This window comes from Dreissena polymorpha, chromosome 1 (assembly GCF_020536995.1).
Source record: "Dreissena polymorpha isolate Duluth1 chromosome 1, UMN_Dpol_1.0, whole genome shotgun sequence".
NCBI lineage: Eukaryota > Metazoa > Mollusca > Bivalvia > Myida > Dreissenidae > Dreissena > Dreissena polymorpha.
In genome coordinates this window covers 79951512-79975080 of record NC_068355.1, presented here as the reverse complement: position 1 = coordinate 79975080, position 23569 = coordinate 79951512, and the positions used below count along the sequence as shown (strand labels likewise).

Below are 23569 nucleotides of genomic sequence, written 5' to 3'. Positions count from 1 at the left end.
GCAATTGTGCATTGCATGCATTATTCATTTATATCAAAACATATTTTTACGCATAATTAAATTTAAAAACTCAAACATATTTATTCTTTATCGATTTCGTCTTTAAGAAAATTAGATCTAATTATTGGAATAATTACTGAGACGTATAATAATTTAACAAAATGTGAATCGCGTATACGATTTAACATTGCCATGCGCACCTGTCGCTTACATCATTTGACATTTGAACAACATGGCGGACAATACAGAATTAAATTGCGAGTCGGCAAAACTGGCAAATAACGTCGTAAATGATCGAATTAACGATGGAGATTATACATTAAGAAGGAATTAATGAAATGTCTGTGATAATCAACGATGCATAAAAATGTTTTAGATAGCAACAACATTATGTATTTATTTGTAATCTACTTGGTGGATGTATGTCACGGAAACGAGTGTTTGCATATTGTTAGCGATCACTTTACTCGCAATGTTATTTTAAACATCTGGCAAAATTATTGTTAGAAAATGGGATAACAGGGTTCGACACTAAGGCACGTCCGACAGACATTGTCTAGTAAGATCGGTGGTCGGACTAGTAAAACTGCGGGCTAGCTTGTCCGACTGGTCGTACATAAATATAAAAAAATGTATACTGATTCATATAACTATAAATCACTGCTGTGAAAACCTTTACTTTTAATGTGTAAAATTGCTATTGTATCCGTTATTTACATTAAAACAAAACTAGTATATTTAAATAAACGCGGAGCATTCACATGATTCATCGCTATTTTTAGACGCAAAGTATATTTAAATAAACGCGGAGCATTCACATGATTCATCGCTATTTTTAGACGCAAAGGAGAGCTTCCTGCAGAAATTGCTTGTTTCAATTGGTCAAGTTGTCATGAATATTAATGATTTTCTGCAGTGACGTAAAACTGTAGAGCATGATTTTACGACTTCTATCGAAAATCGGTATCGTAAATGTAAACATTTTTGCGTAGCAGACAAGATAATGTAATTTAAAGAATGGCTGTGTTCAAGTTCGGATTTTTGTGCGACAAATCAGTTAAAAAAAAAGAATCTGACACGAAACGTAAATATGAAGAAACACGAAAACGTCAATTTTATCCTAGATGGAAAATCGAGTCAGTTCCCATGGCTTGAATTTGACGAAGAAAAGCAAAAAAAAGGGTTATTTTATTGTTTTACTATATGCATAAAAAAATCTGGTGTTCACTGATTATTTACTGATCAATCCTGTTTAAACAGTTACATGACACAATTGTGTTCATTTGCTATGTCATCAGTGATTTTCCTTGTCCAATTGGGAAAAGTACCCGTACCGGTCCAATTGGGAAAAATCGAGTTGTGAAAACATCAAAATTGGGAAAAATCGAGTCGTGAAAACCTCAAATTGGGAAATTGGTGTATTTGATTTTTTGCTCCCAAATACTTTAAAATTGATAACCACGTGTTTTCAAGCTGTCAATATTATATATAAACAAATTGGGAAATTGGTGTATTTGATTTTTTGCTCCCAAATACTTTAAAATTGATAACCACGTGTTTTCAAGCTGTCAATATTATATATAAACCTAGGTTCAAGCTATAGAGCTGCAAAGGGAAACTAAATGTTGCTTAAAAAAAAAAAAAAAAATTTTTTTTTTTTTTTTTTTTTTTTTTACCTTTAATTGGGAATTTGAGGACAGCAATTGGGAAATTTGTATTTTTTTCGTAATTGGGAAAGTGCCGTTTACCGGTACTTTATAAAGAAGGAGGAAAATCGCTGGTCATATATGGTCTAGTAGACATCAGGTTCGGGCTAGTACATTTTTAGAGGAGCTGGTCCGACGGTCTTGCTGTAAAAAAAGTTAATGTCGAACCCTGGATAAGACAAACATGGTTTCATTTATATGTAAGTGGATCTGTGTATAATCAGAATCATATGCATATATTGCTTTATTATGTGTGTGGTGCTGTACAGTTTATTGAAACAGCATGGAACTGTACATTGCAAGGTAAATATATTAATATAAATCATAGTCAGTTAAATACATCAATTACCATTTAATGTGCTTGTTTATATGTTATTTTTTCCGCAACTGCTTCAGATGCGATTACATGTTGCCCCGTAATTCAGGTATTCAGGGAACGTTTTTGCCCTTTTTTGCCTAAACTGCGCGCTAAAATGCCCTTTTTAAAAGTAATGGCCATGCCCCTTTGCCCTCCTGGGAAAAACACTAAAATAAGAAAAAAATCAGCATTTTTATGTAGGATCTTCACACGGTAAAATTGTTTGTGCCCAAATAATAATACATGTAGATGAATGCATATTAGGCTTCAATGTTGCTTATACTATGACTACTGGTTCATACGATGCCATTTTTATAAATATCTATGCCAAATTTAATGAAATAGACTTGAAAATGTGTGTCGCCAGGTACCAAGTAAGAAAAAAATCAGCATTTTTATGTAGGGTCTTCACACAGTAAAATTATTTGTGCCCAAATAATAATAGATGAATGCATATTAGGCTTCAATGTTGCTTATACTATGACTACTGGTTCATACGATGCCAATTTTATAAATGTCTATGCTAAATTTAATGAAATAGACTTGAAAATGTGTGTCGCCAGGTACCAAGTAAGAAAAATATCAGCATTTTTATGTAGGGTCTTCACACGGTAAAATTATTTGTTCCCAAATAATAATAGATGAATGCATATTAGGCTTCAATGTAGCTTATACTATGACGACATGTTCATACAATGCCATTTTTATTAATATATATGCCAAATTTAATGAAATAGAATTGAAAATGTGTGTCGCCAGGTACCAAGTAAGAAAAAAATCAGCATTTTTATGTAGGGTCATCACATGGTAAAATTATTTGTGCCCAAAATAATAATAGATGAATGCATATTAGGCTTCAATGTTGCTTATACCATGACTACTGGTTCATACGATGCCATTTTTAAAAAAATCTATGCCAAATTTAATGAAATAGACTTGAAAATGTGTGTCGCCAGGTACCAAGTAAGAAAAAAATCAGCATTTTTATGTAGGGTCTTCACACGGTAAAATTATTTGTTCCCAAATAATAATAGATGAATGCATATTAGGCTTCAATGTTGCTTATACTATGACGACATGTTCATACAATGCCATTTTTATTAATATATATGCCAAATTTAATGAAATAGAATTGAAAATGTGTGTCGCCAGGTACCAAGTAAGAAAAAAAATCAGCATTTTTATGTAGGGTCTTCACATGGTAAAATTATTTGTGCCCAAAATAATAATAGATGAATGCATATTAGGCTTCAATGTTGCTTATACCATGAATACTGGTTGATACGATGTCATTTTTAAAAATATCTATGCCAAATTTAATGAAATAGACTTGAAAATGTGTGTCGCCAGGTACCAAGTAAGAAAAAAATCAGCATTTTAATGTAGGGTCTTCACACGGTAAAATTATTTGTGCCCAAATAATAATAGATGAATGCATATTAGGCTTCAATGTTGCTTATACTATGACTACTGGTTCATACGATGCCAATTTCATAAATATCTATGCCAAATTTAATGAAATAGACTTGAAAATGTGTGTCGCCAGGTACCAAGTAAGAAAAAAATCAGCATATTTATGTAGGGTCTTCACACGGTAAAATTATTTGTGCCCAAATAATAATAGGTGAATGCATATTAGGCTTCAATATTGCTTATACTATGATTAATGGTTCATACAATACCATTTTTATAAATATCTATGCCAAATTTAATTAAAAAAGACTTGAAAATGTGTGTCGCCAGGTACCAAGTAAGAAAAACATCAGCATTTTTATGTAGGGTCTTCACACGGTAAAATTATTTGTTCCCAAATAATAATAGATGAATGCATATTAGGCTTCAATGTTGCCTATACTATGACGACATGTTCATTCAATGCCATTTTTATTAATATATATGCCAAATTTAATGAAATAGAATCGAAAATGTGTGTCGCCAGATACCAAGTAAGAAAAAATCAGCATTTTTATGTAGGGTGTTCACATGGTAAAATTATTTGTGCCCAAAATAATAATAGATGAATGCATATTAGGCTTCAATGTTGCTTATACCATGACTACTGGTTCATACGATGCCATTTTTAAAAATATCTATGCCAAATTAAATGAAATACACTTGAAAATGTGTGTCGCCAGGTACCAAGTAAGAAAAAAATCAGCATTTTTATGTAGGGTCTTCACACAGTAAAATTATTTGTGCCCAAATAATAATAGATGAATGCATATTAGGCTTCAATGTTGCTTATACTATGACTACTGGTTCATGCGATGCCATTTTTATATAATAATAAAATATAACAAATAATCCAATATGAGACAAAATGTCAAATAAAGATTATTAAAATAACATTTTTATAGCACAACTTGAACAAATTACAAATTAGACAGGCACACAATATCATAATAAAAAAATATGATAGTCATATGAAATGGCCGTAAACAACTTTAAATAAAAAATAATTACGAATTTCTTTAAACTGAAAAACTTTTGTATAATAGACTTGTTTTTTTTCTTAATTTATTAATAGTGATAGCTGTTTTTGCACAAATTATAGGAATTCGCGATGCAAATGGTCAATGTTTTAAAAAGCTTGCAACTTATTTTTTCACATTTCTCAACAGTTAGCGACTAATGCTGATGTTGTTACGCTGAGTGGCATATGGTTGCTGATGTCGTTACTGAGACTCATATTTTCACAAATTTGAACAATGCTCAATTAATTATTTTCACAATGTTCAACAGTCACAACTCATTTGTTCACAATTTTGAAGTGTGCAACTTATTTTTCCATAATTGTCAAGATTGCGGGGCTCATTTTTTTAATCTTCAACATTGCACGACTCATATTTCACAATTTTCAACATTGTAAGACACTTGTTCTCACAATTTTTAAAAGTTTGCTACTGATATTTTAGGAATTTTAAACAATGCGCAGCAAATTTTTCACAATGTTGAATAGTCACCACCAATTTTTCTCACTTTGAACATTGCGCGACTCCTTTTACCACAATATGAACAGTGTGCGCCTAATCTTCTCACAAAATGAGGCGGAAGAGGTTGCTGCACAAAGATAAAAAAGCCCACTGCCATAAATTTTATCCAAAAAATAGCAACATGGCTTATTGGAGCTAAACAACCCTTTCTAAATGTACTTTCAACAAGCACACAGACCAATGACAGTTCATCAGCATGAAAAATGGGTGTCAAAAATAGCACAAATAATGTAAAATGTGTAATATGCATGTATAACGATGAAACTTACCAACCACTCGACCAGGAAACATCTGTTGCAGACTATGTCACATAGTATGTGGGATTCGGGATGCTCTACCACTGGTATCATATGCAGATCAGTGGTCACAAGAACGTACACAACATCATTTAATGTCAGCAATATATATCTCCGACTTCAAACACACAGCTTGCAAAATCGCTGAATATTGCACAAAAGCAGCTTCGTTACAAACTTCCAGCAACTCGAAATCCACAAGCAGTCTCGTTCCCCACCCACTTTGACTTCGCAGCGAAGGCATGTTTTTTTTGGGGGGAAACCGTTAACATCTCACAACTAAACGTATACTACGGAGATTGACAAGTTGAAAAATAAATTACTCTAATCACTTCCGATTTGCGCACTACGTTAAACTCCAGTTCCATTCTGTCTTTATTGTTCGAAATGTTACTCTACACATTCGCTTTGAAAATAGCGGTTGGCGTGTTGTTGGAAGTACATGTACATGTCGAATGTGTTATTGTAAAAACTATTGGTATTGTGTTTTTAGTGCAGAAATTGTATTTAAGTTTCGATTTCTAGCTTAAATTTATATATTTTGTTAAATAATTTGCGTTTAAATGTGATTGTTTGTTGCTTACTTGCGAACTATTTTTTATGTGTAAATATGCATAGACGCTAGTGGATATGTAATCAGGTTACCATATTTACAACAATAAAATTTAACGTTTTTTTGTTTTTTGTTTGTTTTGTTAATATTTTCTAAAACGTATGTCAAACGCAAGATGAAATTATTAATTAATTTGGGAATAAAACGCAATATGTATTATTTAAAATCAAATTTGAATTGCCTAGCGCGTGAATTGTCTCCTGGGGTGAATCGGCTTCCGGCGAGAACTCATTTTATAGCGATTGCGCGATTAAAACACACCACTTCTTCGTGATTTAATCAAAAACTAGATTTTTCCCAGGTATAACGCCTACGCCAACAGGTAGATCGCATTCTTGTCCATATACATGTCAAATTTCAGCAAAAGTTACCGACCAGTTTTCAAGGCGCCCAAATCGCGACTATATCCACCAACTTAATGAAACTTAGCCCCCTTTATCATTCGTTCGATTGAACGTCATCAATGATGACGTCCAACACATCACTCATTCCATATAGAGTTGCGACACCTTAAGGGTTTCGCGGGATGGAATGAGTGGAGAGTTCAAATCAAATCGAAAATCGATTATTTCTATAAAAAAAATTGGTACGAAAAAATATGTGGGCAGTGGGTACGAAAATAAAATAAAATTTGGGTACGAAAACAAATTGGAGTACGAAAAAAAAAGGGTACGAACATAATAAAGGTACGAAAAACTATATGGGTACGAAAAAAATGGGTACGAATAAAAAATTAGGTACGAACAAATTTGTGTACGAAAAAAATTTGAGTACGAACAAATGGGTACGAAAATTTTTTGGGTACAAACAAATTTGTGTACAAAGAAATAATGGGTACGAACATAATATGGGCAGGAAAAGAAACTAATTTGGTTACGAAAACAAATTAGAGTACGAAAAAATAAAGGAAACTAAAAAAATTAGGGTACGAAAAACTATTTGGGTACAAAAAAAATGGGTACAAATAAAAATGTGGGTACGAACAAATCTGGGTATGAAACAAATTTGGGTCCTAAAAAAATGGGTACGAATTTTTTTATTTGGGTACGAAAAAAATGGGTATGAAAAAAAAATTGGGTACGCACAAATTTGGGTACGAAAAAGATTGGTACGAAAAAAAAATGGGTACGAACAAATTTGGGTACGAAAAACATTTGGGTACGAAAAAAATGGGTACGAAAAACAAATATTTGGTACGAAAACAATTGGGAACAAAAAACATTTGGGTACGAAAAAAATGGCTTCGAAAAAAAAATTTGGTACGAAAAAAAATTTGGTACTAACAAAACTTCAGGTACGAAAAAAATGGGCAAGAACAAAATTGGGTACGAAAAAATAGGGTACGAAAAAAAAGGGGTACAACAAAAATTGGGTACAAAAAAAATTGGGTACGAAAAACATTTGGGTACGAAAATAATGGGTACGAATTTTTTTTAGTTACGAACAAATTTGGGTACGAAAAAATAATTACGAAAATTGAAAAATTGGGTTATGAAAAATCTAATTTGAATTGTCTAGCCCTTCAATTGTCTCCTGGGGGTGAATTGTCTTGGGGTTGCTATTAAAGCTACATGTACTTCCGGCCAAGCCACGTGTTTATAGCGATTGCACAATAAAAAACACCACTTTTTCGTAATTTAATCAAAAAGTAGATTTTTCCAAGTTATAACAAATACGCCAACAGGTAGATCGCGTTATATGTACAGTTAATGGAAAATTTCAATGGGCCATACATTGTAACTCTGTGAAAAATCATCCGACCAGAACCGGCTGATAATATGCATGTGTCCTCTTTGTAGTGAAGCTTCCCATTAAGTTTAATTGAATTCCAGTCATTAGTTGCTGAGAAATAGCCCGGACAAAAATTGTGCACGAACGGACAGACAAAGCGGCGACTATATGGTCCCCCCTTAAAAAATTTGGGGGGAGCATAATAAAGAAGTTGTGGCAATTTAAAGGTGGTACGCAAACTTTTAAATAGATTTATCAATTATATGCTTATTCTTATTGAAAAAAAAGGCCATAATTGTTACAAAATGCTTTATACAGTTATCTGCTTTTGTTTATACATTGGGGTCATGTTGGTTAAGAAGCAAAATACATGTATGAAAGCAATATGTCAAGGGACATAGAAAATATTTAAGGTGGTATGCAAACTTTAACATAGATTTATCTATAATATGCATATTCTAAGTGAAAAAGGGCCTAATTCTGTTAAAATGCTTGATAATAAATATAAAAGCAATATGTCAATGGACATAGGAAATATATTCGAGGTGGTACGCAAACATTCCAATGCGCGCACCTACGCCGGGGTGAGTAGGATAGGTCCACTATCTATATTTCATATATAATAGTCGAGCTAAAAAGTAAATATACTATAAACAACAAGCTTACCTCAATCACAATTTTAATGCAATGCAGTTAAACAATAAAGTTACAATGATATGCCAGGGATTGAAACTAACTTTTTACTATTGTGGGCAACCATCTTTAGTATTTTGGTTGCCCAGATAAAGAATAACGAGCCCAGAAATATGAACATGTGAATATTATTATTAGGGATGTCAACGAATATCCGAATATCCGAATATTCGGTCCCGGACCGAATATTCGGATACTATTTTCCGAATCGAATATTCGGAAGAAAAAAATCAAAAAAATCGAGTAATTTGAAAGACTTTGTATTCGTGAAATTTGCTTCAAACATTGTACAAAAAGTCGTTCCTCGTGTCATAATGTTTAGTCCGGATAATTCGTCGCTATGGTGATGACAGTATACCGGTCATAAATCCCGCTAATTGCCTAACAAAGACAGTCACTTTGTGTCAAAATTATGAAAGGTTCTAATCGCATCGGCAATCAAAACACCGACCTGCACTTGATCCAATGACTCGAATTACATTTAAAATTATCAAAGATTAAATGAGTAAAGGAAAAGCCGACTTGGTGTAAAAAAACAAATAAGACCGTATGGCAATTAAAACACAGACCCGTCTTGATCTAATAACTCGAATTACATTTAACATGATAAAAGATTAAATAAGTAAAGGAAGTGCCGACTTGGTGTGAAAAACAAAAAAGATCGTATGGTTATAATCACGTTGTCCAATCAAAAAAGCTTTTAGAAAATAATTTACTCAACCTCTAACCGAGCAAGAGAATTCTGCCGAACTTCAGAGATATTTGCTTGTGAAAATGGAGCCAAACGCTAAACCTCTTGACTGGTGGAAACGTCACGAGAGCGAATTTCCGAAAGTCGCGTATGTTGCTAGGAGTGTTCTATATGTACCTGCAACTTCTATGCCATCTGAGCGCATATTCTCAACCACTGGATTGCTCATCAATAAACTAAGAAATAGACTCGCCAGTGATCTGGTCGACGCAATCGTGTTTTTAAATAAGAACAATGTTCATGTGCCCAGTGACGCCGATCCGAGTGACTTTTAAATGTGGCAACGGTGATCTAACTGTTTTGTTATGTAATTGTTTTGTCGTCATGTAAATATTATGTTTCTCGTTCTATTGTTGATTTACAATATTAAAAGTTTAAAAACAGTTTCGTCATTCAATTTTAACAATTAGCGACGGCAATGCTGTGCCAATATTTAGTCACTTCCGGGGAACTTCCGGTAAAAACGAAAGTAGAATTCATGGAGTAATGTTACGGTAAACATAGTTGATTTTTTTCTAACAGATGTTGACCGAATATCCGAATATTCGTTCGGAAGGATGACCGAATATCCGAATACCAATATCGGTATCCGTTGCCATCCCTAATTATTATACATTTTTTTAATAAAATAATAGATAATTATATACATTTGCTGACAATACACATGTTCACTGCATGATGTATTATTATGAGCCTGAATTAAATCATCTCCTATTCCTACATAATGAATGTTATTTAACTAGTATTGATCCATGGTGATAAATTGTTTTTCAATTTTTATTGCACTGAATTGATTTAAACTTAAAAAAAAAGAAGTTTACCAACTTTTGAAAATGAGTTGCCCAGGCCAAAATCTACGTGCCCCGGGCTCACGAGAAACTCCTTATTTCCATCCCTGTATGCTCTTCATTTTCTGTTTTTCCATCCCATTCTCAAAATTAATTTTAAAGCACAATATTTTTCAATAACATTTGTATGAATTGCTAACCATTGTCACCTAAAAAACAATTTTACAAAGCTGTAATCCTGTCGTAGAGATTTAGTTTACTATTATCAGTGTTCTCTTAACTTAAATACCGGCAGCCAGCGATTTTGCCGGTTCATTTACTCTTGATGCCGGCTACTTTTCCCAAATATATCAAGTAAATGTCACAAATGCTTTCTTTTAACTGCATAGTTGCCGGCCATATAACTGGCTACTCAAATTTTTCTGGAAAACACTGAATTATGCATGACAAACACACAATACTTACATGTAAATACATCTTAGATTCGTTTTTAAAATAAATTGACACTTCCAGCTTGTCGTCATTAAAATCCAAAGATTCAAATAATTTTCCACGAGATACGTCAACAATTGCGTAATCAAATGAATGAAAAATAAAAGTAAAGAAAGTCGGATTTTACATAAATTTCAGGTTGATAAACACAACAAGGTAAAGGTAGTCGGTGAGATATAATAATAATACAGTTAGTAAGGCCCAAACCCTGGGTACGATAAATATACTAAAACATACCCGGGAATTTTAACACTAAATCGGTTGTTGTCGGCTATTTTGTAAAAATTAATTATGTTCACATTTATGTCAATTTTCTGTGAAATGGAATTTATATTATCAAAACTCATTGTTAAAATCATTAATGTGATTTAATTTTAAATCTTAAATTGTTTAAAGTCGCGTCATTGTATGACGTCGTCAAGTATAATATTTACCGCGATGTCGCACGTTCACTTTTTACCGCCATAGATTTTTTTAAAGAAACATTATTTGGTTTGCGAGGTCCGTTTTATGGGGAACACCATATTCTGTATTTATATTATGTTTTAACAATTAATTAATGCTGTGTAATAAATATTGTATAAGATATTTCGATATTTATTGAAAATGTTTCAAATTGTTATTTATGAAACCTCTTATTCTAATGAGTGTATGCTATTATATTATACTTTGAAAAGCATATCTGTCGTCACTGTTAGTCGTCAATCTTTATCGTCATTATACATGAAGGAAATAAAAGCAGAAACAGAGACGTATTCTTGATTACTTGCTTATTCCTACGGCGTCCTCTCAACACTCATACTAAAAAGCATGTTGATGCAGATTTTTTAAAAGAGAAGTTTGTTTAAGGTAAACAATATTGTTTTACGTTAATCGGTAGCATGTTTAACGACATCGGATTTTTTGCGGGTATACAACTCGGATACAATCTAATATTTGCGAGTATGTTTAAGTTTATTTACCGTACCCGGGGTACATGTAAGTGAAATTAAGAGTACCCGGGGTACATGTACCGGTAAGTAGTACCCGAGCCGAGAATGATCAATCGAGCCTTAGTAAGTGAGTGATGGTGTATGGGATAACATGCACTGATGGTGTATATTTTTCATGAACAAGTCAATTGAAGGTGTTAGAGATGCATAAGATTAAAAAGGGTAATTAACCACGGGCTTATTAAAATTAAAACGATGACATTACATTGTACCAGCTGTTTATTGTTGTATACTGTAAGCTTGCAATATTTTAAATAATGTAAACAACTAACCTTGTATTAAGTTGGCACATTGTTGTCAGGTGTAGAAACTTTTTATACTTATTTCTGTTAAGTTGCACTGGCTGAACCAAAAGAATTATGTAGTCGTTTCTAAATAATCACGAAACAACCTACTAATGCATATATGCTTGCCAGTTACTGAGTTTGTGCATTTCGATTCATTATCGGCCTTGGCAAACAGCGTAGAATCAGATGAGACGCCGCGTGATGTCTGCTATTTCGTTACGCTGAAGATTTCCATATCCGCGGGTGTTTTTATGTCAAATGTTATGGTTTTTCAATAGATCGTATACTTATCTACAAAACAGCGAATTAGCGTTCACTTTACATCATTTCTGATGATCTTATTTTGTAAATAATTTCTGAGCGTTAATTCCTACGTTGCTATGTCGTCAGCCATTTTGACGGTTGGTTTGTTTACTTTCGGTTTCCACTACAAACGAAATTAATTGATTTGCTGCTTGCGTTTATTTATTGATTAAATAATAAATTATTAAACCCTAATAATGTAACTGTCTGAATATAATTTATATTCAAGATATTATCGGATAAATAGAATACCATTCTAATACCAGTGTGTACTTACATTTATCTCGGAAAGCCTAGCCGTGTAAACCTTTCTTTAACTCGTCGCACTCAATACGTTGAATAACACATAGATTTATGTCATGTTCATTAAAAAACCACAATGTGCACAAAAGATATGCATGTGTACTACCGATTGATATTCAAACACAATTATTACGCCTTTGTTTATCGATTAAACGCCTAACGGAATTAATAACGCGTAACGTCAGTTTCTTTGTTTCGTAGCAAGATGGAAGCTAGCCTAAGCGCTTTTCATGACGTCACGCGCGCGTGCCCTTTCCCATAAAAATATTTAAACGCAAAATACTCGAAAACTTGATTTTTCCCAGGTATAACGCCTACGCCAACAGGTAGATCGCATTCTTCTCCATATACATGTCAAATTTCAGCAAAAGTTACCGACCAGTTTTCAAGGCGCTCAAATCGCAGTGATTTGCCTCAGCTTAACGAAACTTAGCCCCCTTTATCATTCGTTCGAATGAACGTCATCAATGATGACGTCCAATACATCACTCATTCCATACTAGAGTTGCGACACCTTAAGGGTTTCGCGGGATGGAATGAGTGGGAACTAAAAAAATGTGGGTTCGAAAATTTTGGGTCTAAACAAATGTGGGTACGAACATTTTGGTTACGAAAAAAAATGTGGGTACGAAAATTGTGGGTACAATGGGTCAATGTTAAGATTTTAGCATGGCGGACGCCGGATGGCGAAAAGACACGACACGACACGATGAGCTGGCTATGACAATACCTCAGGTATTCTCGTAAAACAGCCGAGCGCATATGCATAAGTCAGTGAGTAATACTCAGCAAGACTCATAATTGTCAAGCAAATTTGTCCCCTACCGGCTCCACCATTGTCAGAATTTATTTTATGTTTTTATTTATTGCCATAGAAACCAGAATTTTTGACGTAGGAACAAAATGAAATCACGTGCATAATGTCCTTATTGCCATCTATCCATGTTTCAAGTTTCATGAAAAAATATTAAGAACTTTTAAAGTTATCGCAGGATTCAGAAAAGTGTGACAGACTGACTGACTGACTAACTGACGGACACACAGAGTGCAAACCATAAGTCCCCTCCGGTGAAACCGGTAGTGGACTAATAAAAGCTAGGCACGGCGTATAAAATCAGAACCACTGGGCCGAATCTGCTGAAACGTGGCCACATTATAGAATATAGTCCAAACAAGCTACAGAATGAGCGTTTTTGGACCTGAAGCGTAAAACATTAACCAATGATGGACAGCACAAAATGGGTCTTTTGTACAAAACATGTAAACTTTAAGTGGCATTTAATGACCTTTAGACATCAGAAAGTTGCAAATTTTAAATATTCTGCACACTTCGACTTGTTTTTTTTTACAAATTTAGAAGCATTTATGCTTGGGATGTATATAAACCGTGTTATTCAGTGTCAAATTTGGCCAAAAATCACAATAACATCCCAAAAATGGCTAAGCAGCAATGCCCCTTTAACATTATTCCTTATATTTAATTGTATTGTTTAAAAATGTGCAGCTCCATGAGATACATATGCATTCCAAATATCAAGTTGCTATCTTCAATATCGCAAAAGTATTCATAAAATAAGCGATTTGGGCCACATATATTTGACCTCTGACCTTGAAGAATGACCTTGACCTTTCACCACTCAAAATGTGCAGCTCCATGAGATACAAATGCATGCCAAATATGAAGTTGCTATCTTCAATATCGCAAAAGTACATGTATTCATAAAATAAGCGATTTGGGCCACATATATTTGACCTCTGACCTTGAAGGATGACCTTGACCTTTCACCACTCAAAATGTGCAGCTCCATGAGATACACATGCATGCCAAATATCAAGTTGCTATATTCAATATTGCAAAAGTATTTATAAAATGAGCGATTTTGGCCACATATATTTGACCTCTGACCTTGAAGGATGACCTTGACCTTTCACCACTCAAAATGTGCAGCTTCATGAGATACACATGCATGCCAAATATGAAGTTGCTATCTTCAATATAGCAAAAGTTATTGCAAAATGTTTAAGTTGGCGCAAACAGACAGACAGACAGACAGACAGACCAACCAACAGACAGGGCAAAAACAATATGTCCCCCACTACTATAGTGGGGGACATAAAAAGATAACTGTGTATATTTAATCATAATGGCTCTGTATATCACACATGATAGGCCACTGCTGGGGCTTGAACCCAGAACTCATCTTACATTGTAAGATGCGTTTTTCAATTAAACTACAATGACTGTATCTTGTGAAGTGGAGCCAACATACACCCACATACCGGTAAGTGAAAAAATTATTCTGTCCATATATGTGTACTGGGCGTTTCTGACACATGTCGCATAACTGTTTACAACAAAAGATGTATACATAGATATATATACATAAATGGGGAAAAATAAACTGTCTATTTTTTTTTTTCATATATGCACATTTGCTAGCAATGATTTATAATTATATCATGTTGAAATCATTTATAGACAGAATATTACTGAAACTGCAATAAACTATAAGATGGGTAGATATAATGTTTTATTCCATATAGTACAATGAACAAATGTTCTTCCGATGCCATTTTCACTAAGGTATAGGAATTGAATCCTGATATACAACTAAAAATGTATGTTGGTTAGCATGAAATATTCAACAAATCCTCATATTCAAGCTTGGTCATCACTTAGTGAAATAATTTGTGGACATATCATAATAGAAAAATGCATTTCATGCCTCTAGATTGCTTTATTACAGGGTTCCCAGCTTTTTGTATGAACAAAATTCCCTGACTTTTCCCTGATGGAAAATAAAACGTCCAGGATCATAATTTCGACCTATTTCTTGTTTTAGACACCCTGAATAAATAGCAGTTGCAGACATAACTTATTTTTAAAGCTACATGTATACTACAAAGTCACCATAGCCATGCAGAGGAAATAATTTGCTGTTTTAATTGTATGGACTTCTCGAGACAAGTTGGGAAAGTCTGCCCAAGCAAAATTCCCTGATTTTTCCCTGATTTCAGGAACTTTTCCCAAATTCCCTGACTTTTCCCTGACTGGAAAAAGTGAAAGTCTTTTTCCAGGTTTTCCCTGATTTCCAGGTTGGCTGGGAACCATGAATGATAAAATGTTCTTTAGATGCCATGTGTATTAATATATAGGTCTATTTTTCTGAGATATTAATGAAAATGCCTGTGGGTATGTGGCGAATATTAAAAAAAATCTGCAACTTGATATATGGTGCTAACACGGTAAAATTGTATGAGCCCAAATTTTAATAGATGAATGCGTATTATGCTTCTCTGCTTATACTATGACGACATGTTAATACGATGCCATTTTTATTAATATATATGCCAAATTTAATGAAATAGAATTGAAAATGTGTGTTGCCAGTTACCAAGTAAGAAAAAAATCAGCATTTTTATGTAGGGTCTTCACATGGTAAAATTATTTGTGCCCAAAATAATAATAGATGAATGCATATTAGGCTTCAATGTTGCTTATACCATGACTACTGGTTCATACGATGCCATTTTTAAAAATATCTATGCCAAATTTAATGAAATAGACTTGAAAATGTGTGTCGCCAGGTACCAAGTAAGAAAAAAATCAGCATTTTTATGTAGGGTCTTCACACGGTAAAATTATTTGTTCCCAAATAATAATAGATGAATGCATATTAGGCTTCAATGTTGCTTATACTATGACGCCATGTTCATACAATGCCATTTTTATTAATATATATGCCAAATTTAATGAAATAGAATTGAAAATGTGTGTCGCCAGGTACCAAGTAAGAAAAAAATCAGCATTTTTATGTAGGGTCTTCACATGGTAAAATTATTTGTGCCCTAAATAATAATAGATGAATGCATATTAGGCTTCAATGTTGCTTATACCATGACTACTGGTTCATACAATGCCATTTTTAAAAATATCTATGCCAAATTTAATGAAATAGACTTGAAAATGTGTGTCGCCAGGTACCAAGTAAGAGAAAAATCAGCATTTTTATGTAGGGTCTTCACATGGTAAAATAATTTGTGCCCAAATAATAATAGATGAATGCATATTAGGCTTCAATGTTGCTTATACTATGACTACTGGTTCATACGATGCCAATTTTATAAATATCTATGCCAAATTTAATGAAATAGACTTGAAAATGTGTGTCGCCAGGTACCAAGTAAGAAAAAAAACAGCATTTTTTTGTAGGGTCTTCACACAGTAAATTATTTGTGCCCAAATAATAATAGATGAATGCATTTTAGGCTTCAATATTGCTTATACTATGACTAATGGTTCATACGATATCATTTTTATAAATATCTATGCCAAATTTAATAAAATAGACTTGAAAATGTGTGTCGCCAGGAACCAAGTAAGAACAAAATTAGCATTTTTATGTAGGGTCTTCACACGGTAAAATTATTTGTGCCCAAATAATAATAGATGAATGCATATTAGGCTTTAATGTTGCTTTTACTATAACGACATGTTCATACGATGCCATTATTATTAATATATATGCCAAATTTAATGAAATACAATTGAAAATGTGTGTTGCCAGTTACCAAGTAAGAAAAAAATCGGCATTTTTATGTAGGGTCTTCACATGGTAAAATTATTTGTGCCCAAAATAATAATAGATGAATGCATATTAGGCTTCAATGTTGCTTATACCATGACTACTGGTTCATACGATGCCATTTTTAAAAATATCTATGCCAAATTTAATGAAATAGACTTGAAAATGTGTGTCGCCAGGTACCAAGTAAGAGAAAAATCAGCATTTTTATGTAGGGTCTTCACACGGTAAAATTATTTGTGCCCAAATAATAATAGATGAATGCATATTAGGCTTCAATGTTGCTTATACTATGACTACTGGTTCATACGATGCCAATTTTATAAATATCTATGCCAAATTTAATGAAATAGACTTGAAAATGTGTGTCGCCAGGTACCAAGTAAGAAAAAAAACAGCATTTTTATGTAGGGTCTTCACACGGTAAAATTATTTGTGCCCAAATAATAATAGATGAATGCATATTAGGCTTAAATGTTGCTTATACTATGACTACTGGTTCATACGATGCCAATTTAATAAATATCTATGCCAAATTTAATGAAATAGACTTGAAAATGTGTGTCGCCAGGTACCAAGTAAGAAAAAAAACAGCATTTTTATGTAGGGTCTTCACACAGTAAAATTATTTGTGCCCAAATAATAATAGATGAATGCATATTAGGCTTCAATATTGCTTATACTATGACTAATGGTTCATACGATACCATTTTTATAAATATCTATGCCTAATTTAATAAAATAGACTTGAAAATGTGTGTCGCCAGGTACCAAGTAAGAACAAAATTAGCATTTTTATGTAGGGTCTTCACACGGTAAAATTATTTGTTCCCAAATAATAATAGATGAATGCATATTAGGCTTTAATGTTGCTTTTACTATGACGACATGTTTATACGATGCCATTTTTATTAATATATATGCCAAATTTAATGAAATAGAATTAAAAATGTGTGTCGCCAGGTACCAAGTAAGAACAAAATTAGCATTTTTATGTAGGGTCTTCACACGGTAAAATTATTTGTGCCCAAATAATAATAGATGAATGCATATTAGGCTTTAATGTTGCTTTTACTATAACGACATGTTCATACGATGCCATTATTATTAATATATATGCCAAATTTAATGAAATACAATTGAAAATGTGTGTTGCCAGTTACCAAGTAAGAAAAAAATCGGCATTTTTATGTAGGGTCTTCACATGGTAAAATTATTTGTGCCCAAAATAATAATAGATGAATGCATATTAGGCTTCAATGTTGCTTATACTATGACTACTGGTTCATACGATGCCAATTTTATAAATATCTATGCCAAATTTAATGAAATAGACTTGAAAATGTGTGTCGCCAGGTACCAAGTAAGAAAAAAAACAGCATTTTTTTGTAGGGTCTTCACACAGTAAATTATTTGTGCCCAAATAATAATAGATGAATGCATTTTAGGCTTCAATATTGCTTATACTATGACTAATGGTTCATACGATATCATTTTTATAAATATCTATGCCAAATTTAATAAAATAGACTTGAAAATGTGTGTCGCCAGGAACCAAGTAAGAACAAAATTAGCATTTTTATGTAGGGTCTTCACACGGTAAAATTATTTGTGCCCAAATAATAATAGATGAATGCATATTAGGCTTTAATGTTGCTTTTACTATAACGACATGTTCATACGATGCCATTATTATTAATATATATGCCAAATTTAATGAAATACAATTGAAAATGTGTGTTGCCAGTTACCAAGTAAGAAAAAAATCGGCATTTTTATGTAGGGTCTTCACATGGTAAAATTATTTGTGCCCAAAATAATAATAGATGAATGCATATTAGGCTTCAATGTTGCTTATACCATGACTACTGGTTCATACGATGCCATTTTTAAAAATATCTATGCCAAATTTAATGAAATAGACTTGAAAATGTGTGTCGCCAGGTACCAAGTAAGAGAAAAATCAGCATTTTTATGTAGGGTCTTCACACGGTAAAATTATTTGTGCCCAAATAATAATAGATGAATGCATATTAGGCTTCAATGTTGCTTATACTATGACTACTGGTTCATACGATGCCAATTTTATAAATATCTATGCCAAATTTAATGAAATAGACTTGAAAATGTGTGTCGCCAGGTACCAAGTAAGAAAAAAAACAGCATTTTTATGTAGGGTCTTCACACGGTAAAATTATTTGTGCCCAAATAATAATAGATGAATGCATATTAGGCTTAAATGTTGCTTATACTATGACTACTGGTTCATACGATGCCAATTTAATAAATATCTATGCCAAATTTAATGAAATAGACTTGAAAATGTGTGTCGCCAGGTACCAAGTAAGAAAAAAAAACAGCATTTTTATGTAGGGTCTTCACACAGTAAAATTATTTGTGCCCAAATAATAATAGATGAATGCATATTAGGCTTCAATATTGCTTATACTATGACTAATGGTTCATACGATACCATTTTTATAAATATCTATGCCTAATTTAATAAAATAGACTTGAAAATGTGTGTCGCCAGGTACCAAGTAAGAACAAAATTAGCATTTTTATGTAGGGTCTTCACACGGTAAAATTATTTGTTCCCAAATAATAATAGATGAATGCATATTAGGCTTTAATGTTGCTTTTACTATGACGACATGTTTATACGATGCCATTTTTATTAATATATATGCCAAATTTAATGAAATAGAATTAAAAATGTGTGTCGCCAGGTACCAAGTAAGAAAAAATCAGCATTTTTATGTAGGGTCTTCACATGGTAAAATTATTTGTGCCAAAAATAATAACAGATGAATGCATATTAGGCTTCAATGTTGCTTATACTATGACTACTGGTTCATACAATGCCATTTTTACAAATATCTATGCCAAATTTAATGAAATAGACTTGAAAATGTGTGTCGCCAGGTACCAAGTAAGAAAAAATCAGCATTTTTATGTAGGGTCTTCACACGGTAAAATTATTTGTGCCCAAATAATAATAGATGAATGCATATTAGGCTTCAATGTTGCTTATACTATGACTACTGGTTCATACGATGCCAGTTTTATAAATATCTATGCCAAATTTAATGAAATAGACTTGAAAATGTGTGTCGCCAGGTACCAAATAAGAAAAAAATCAGCATTTTTATGTAGGATCTTCACACGGTAAAATTGTTTGTGCCCAAATAATAATACATGTAGATGAATGCATAGTAGGCTTCAATGTTGCTTATACTATGACTACTGGTTCATACGATGCCATTTTTTTAAATATCTATGCCAAATTTAATGAAAAAGACTTGAAAATGTGTGTCGCCAGGTACCAAGTAAGAAAAAAATCAGCATTTTTATGTAGGGTCTTCACACAGTAAAATTATTTGTGCCCAATTAATAATAGATGAATGCATATTAGGCTTCAATGTTGCTTATACTATGACTACTGGTTCATACGATGCCAATTTTATAAATATCTATGCCAAATTTAATGAAATAGACTTGAAAATGTGTGTCGCCAGGTACCAAGTAAGAAAAAAATCAGCATTTTTATGTAGGGTCTTCACACAGTAAAATTATTTGTGCCCAAATAATAATAGATAAATGCATATTAGGCTTCAATGCAGGGTTGGCATATTGACCGGTCAATTGAGTATTGACCGGGCCGGCGGTCAATACCTGGTTAAAACCGGTCAATACTGGTCATTACTGGTCGATTGAAAATTGTAGCATTTAAACATTACAAAGGAGCCATTTTATATAAAATCAATAATTATTCTGTAATTGATAAACTTTTTTCTGAGTTATTTATTTTTAAAAAAATCTTTAAAGCTGTAAAAAGTTACTTCTTAATTATTTATGGAAACAGCCTCAAATACATAAGGACTAAGGCAATATCTTTATCTCAGTGTATCACATCTGTTACTAATTAGCCGGATTTTACATAAATTCCAGGTTGATAAACACAACAAGGTAAAGGTACCTTGTAGTCGGTGAGATATAATAATAATACAGTTAGTAAGGCTCGTACCCTGGGTACGGTAAATAGACTAAAACGTACGCGGAAATTTTAACACTAAATCGGTTGTTGTCGGCTATTTTGTAAAAATTAATTATGTTTACATTTATGTAAATTTTCTGTTAAATGGCATTTATATTATCAAAACTCATTGTTAAAATCAATAATGTGATTTAATTTTAAATCTTAAATTGTTTAAAGTCGCGTCATTGTATGACGTCGTCAAGTATAATATTTTCCGCGACATCGCACGTTCACTTTTTACCGTCATAGATTTTTTAAAAGAAACATTATTTGGTTACCAAGGTCCGTTAAATGGGGAACACCATATTCGGTATTTATATTATGTTTTAACAATTAATTAATGCTGTGTAATAAATATTGTTTAAGATATTTCTATATTTATTGAAAATGTTTCAAAATGTTATTTGTGAAACATCTTATTCTAATGAGTGTATGCTATTATATTATACTTTGAAAAGCATATCTGTTGTACTATAATCTTATTATTCATTTATTACTGTTAATTTCATTTATTGTAGAGAATCGTCAATGTTACATCTAGTCGCCAATGCTTGTTGTCAGTGTTAGTCTTAAATGCTTGTGATCATTGTCGTCGATGTTAGTCGTCAATCCTTATCGTCATTATACATGAAGGAAATAAAAGCAGAAACAGAGACGTATTCTTGATTACTTGCTTATTCCTACGGCGTCCTCTCAACACTCATACTAAAAAGCATGTTGATGCAGATTTTTTAAAAGAGAAGTTTGTTTAAGGTAAACAATATTGTTTTACGTTAATCGGTAGCATGTTTAACGACATCGGATTTTTGGCGGATATACAACTCGGATACAATCTAATATTTGCGGGTATGTTTAAGTTTATTTACCGTACCCAGGGTACATGTAAGTAAAAATAAGAGTACCCGGGGTACATGTACCGGTAAGTAGTACCCGAGCCGAGAATGATCAATCGAGCCTTAGTAAGTGAGTGATGGTGTATGGGATAACATGCACTGAGGGTGTATATTTTTCACGAACAAGTCAATTGAAGGTGTTAGAGATGCATTGATCCATAAGATTTAAAAGGGTAATTAACCACGGGCTTATTAAAATTAAAATGATGACATTACATTGTACCGGCTGTTTATTGTTGTATACTGTAAGCTTGCAATATTTTAAATAATGTAAACAACTTACCTTGTATTAAGTTGGCACATTGTTGTCAGGTGTAGAAACTTTTTATACTTATTTCTGTTTAGTTGCACTGGCTGAACCAAAAGAATTATGTAGTCGTTTCTAAATAATCACGAAACAACCTACTAATGCATATATGCTTGCCAGTTACTGAGTTTGTGCATTTCCATTCATTATCGGCCTTGGCAAACAGCGTAGAATCAGAGACGCCGTGTGATGTCTGCTATTTCGTTACACTGAAGATTTTCATATCCGCGGGTGTTTTTATGTCAAATGTTATGGTTTTTCAATAGATCGTATACTTATCTACAAAACAGCGAATGAGCATTCACTTTACATCATTTCTGATGATCTTATTTTGTAAATAATTTCTGAGCGTTAGTTCCTACGTTGCTATGTCGTCAGCCATTTTGACGGTTGTTTTGTTTACTTTCGGTTTCCACTACAAACGAAATTAATTGATTTGCTGCTTGCGTTTTTTTATTGATTAAATAATAAATTATTAAACCCTAATAATGTAATTGTCTGAATATCATTTATATTCAAGATATTATCGGATAAATAGAATACCATTCTAATACCAGTGTGTACTTACATTTATCTCGGAAAGCCTAGCCGTGTAAACCTTTCTTTAACTCGTCGCACTCAATACGTTGAATAACACATAGATTTATGTCATGTTCATTAAAAAACCACAATGTGCACAAAAGACATGCATGTGTACTACCGATTGATATTCAAACACAATTATTACGCCTTTGTTTATCGATTAAACGCCTAACTGAATTAATAACGCGTAACGTCAGTTTCTTTGTTTCGTAGCAAGATGGAAGCTAGCCTAAGCGCTTTTCATGACGTCACGCGCGCGTGCCCTTTCCCATAAAAATATTTAAACGCAAAATACTCGAAAACTAGTTTTTTCCTAGGTATAACGCCTACGCCAACAGGTAGATCGCATTCTTGTCCATATACATGTCAAATTTCAGCAAAAGTAACCGACTAGTTTTCAAGCGCCACAAATCGCGACTATATGCCTCAACTTAATGAAACTTAGCCCCCTTTATCATTCGTTCGAATGAACGTCATCAATGATGACGTCCAATACATCACTCATTCCATATCAGATAAACTGAAGATTGGAGACTACATAAGACTTTGACAGATGGCGGGAAAACCTCATGAGCTGGATAGAAGCCGGTAAATAGATGGCCGTAAAACAGTGACTTTTGATTCTTGACGAGTTGTTTCTTACCAGAGTTGCGACACCTTAAGGGTTTCGCGGGATGGAATGAGTGGGGAGATCAAATCAAATTGAAAGCCGATTATTTCGACAAAAAAAATTGGGTACGAAAAAAATAAATGGGTACGAATAAAAAAATTAGGGTACGAAAACAGTTGGGTACTAAAAAAATTTTGGTACGAAGAAAAATGGCAATAAAAAGATTGGGTAAGAAAAAATTTGGGT

General features: G+C 33.0%; 1 long non-coding RNA gene across 1 annotated transcript in view; it reads left to right on the top strand.

Moving 5' to 3' along the window:
* LOC127837275 (uncharacterized) overlaps nucleotides 1-23273 on the top strand; it is a 72601-nt gene extending 49328 nt beyond the window's left edge. Inside the window, exon 6 of the long non-coding RNA XR_008029211.1 lies at nucleotides 23240-23273. This is a non-coding gene — a long non-coding RNA (uncharacterized LOC127837275). The remainder of the gene's footprint in view (nucleotides 1-23239) is intronic.
* The last annotated feature ends 296 nt before the right edge of the window (nucleotides 23274-23569 follow it).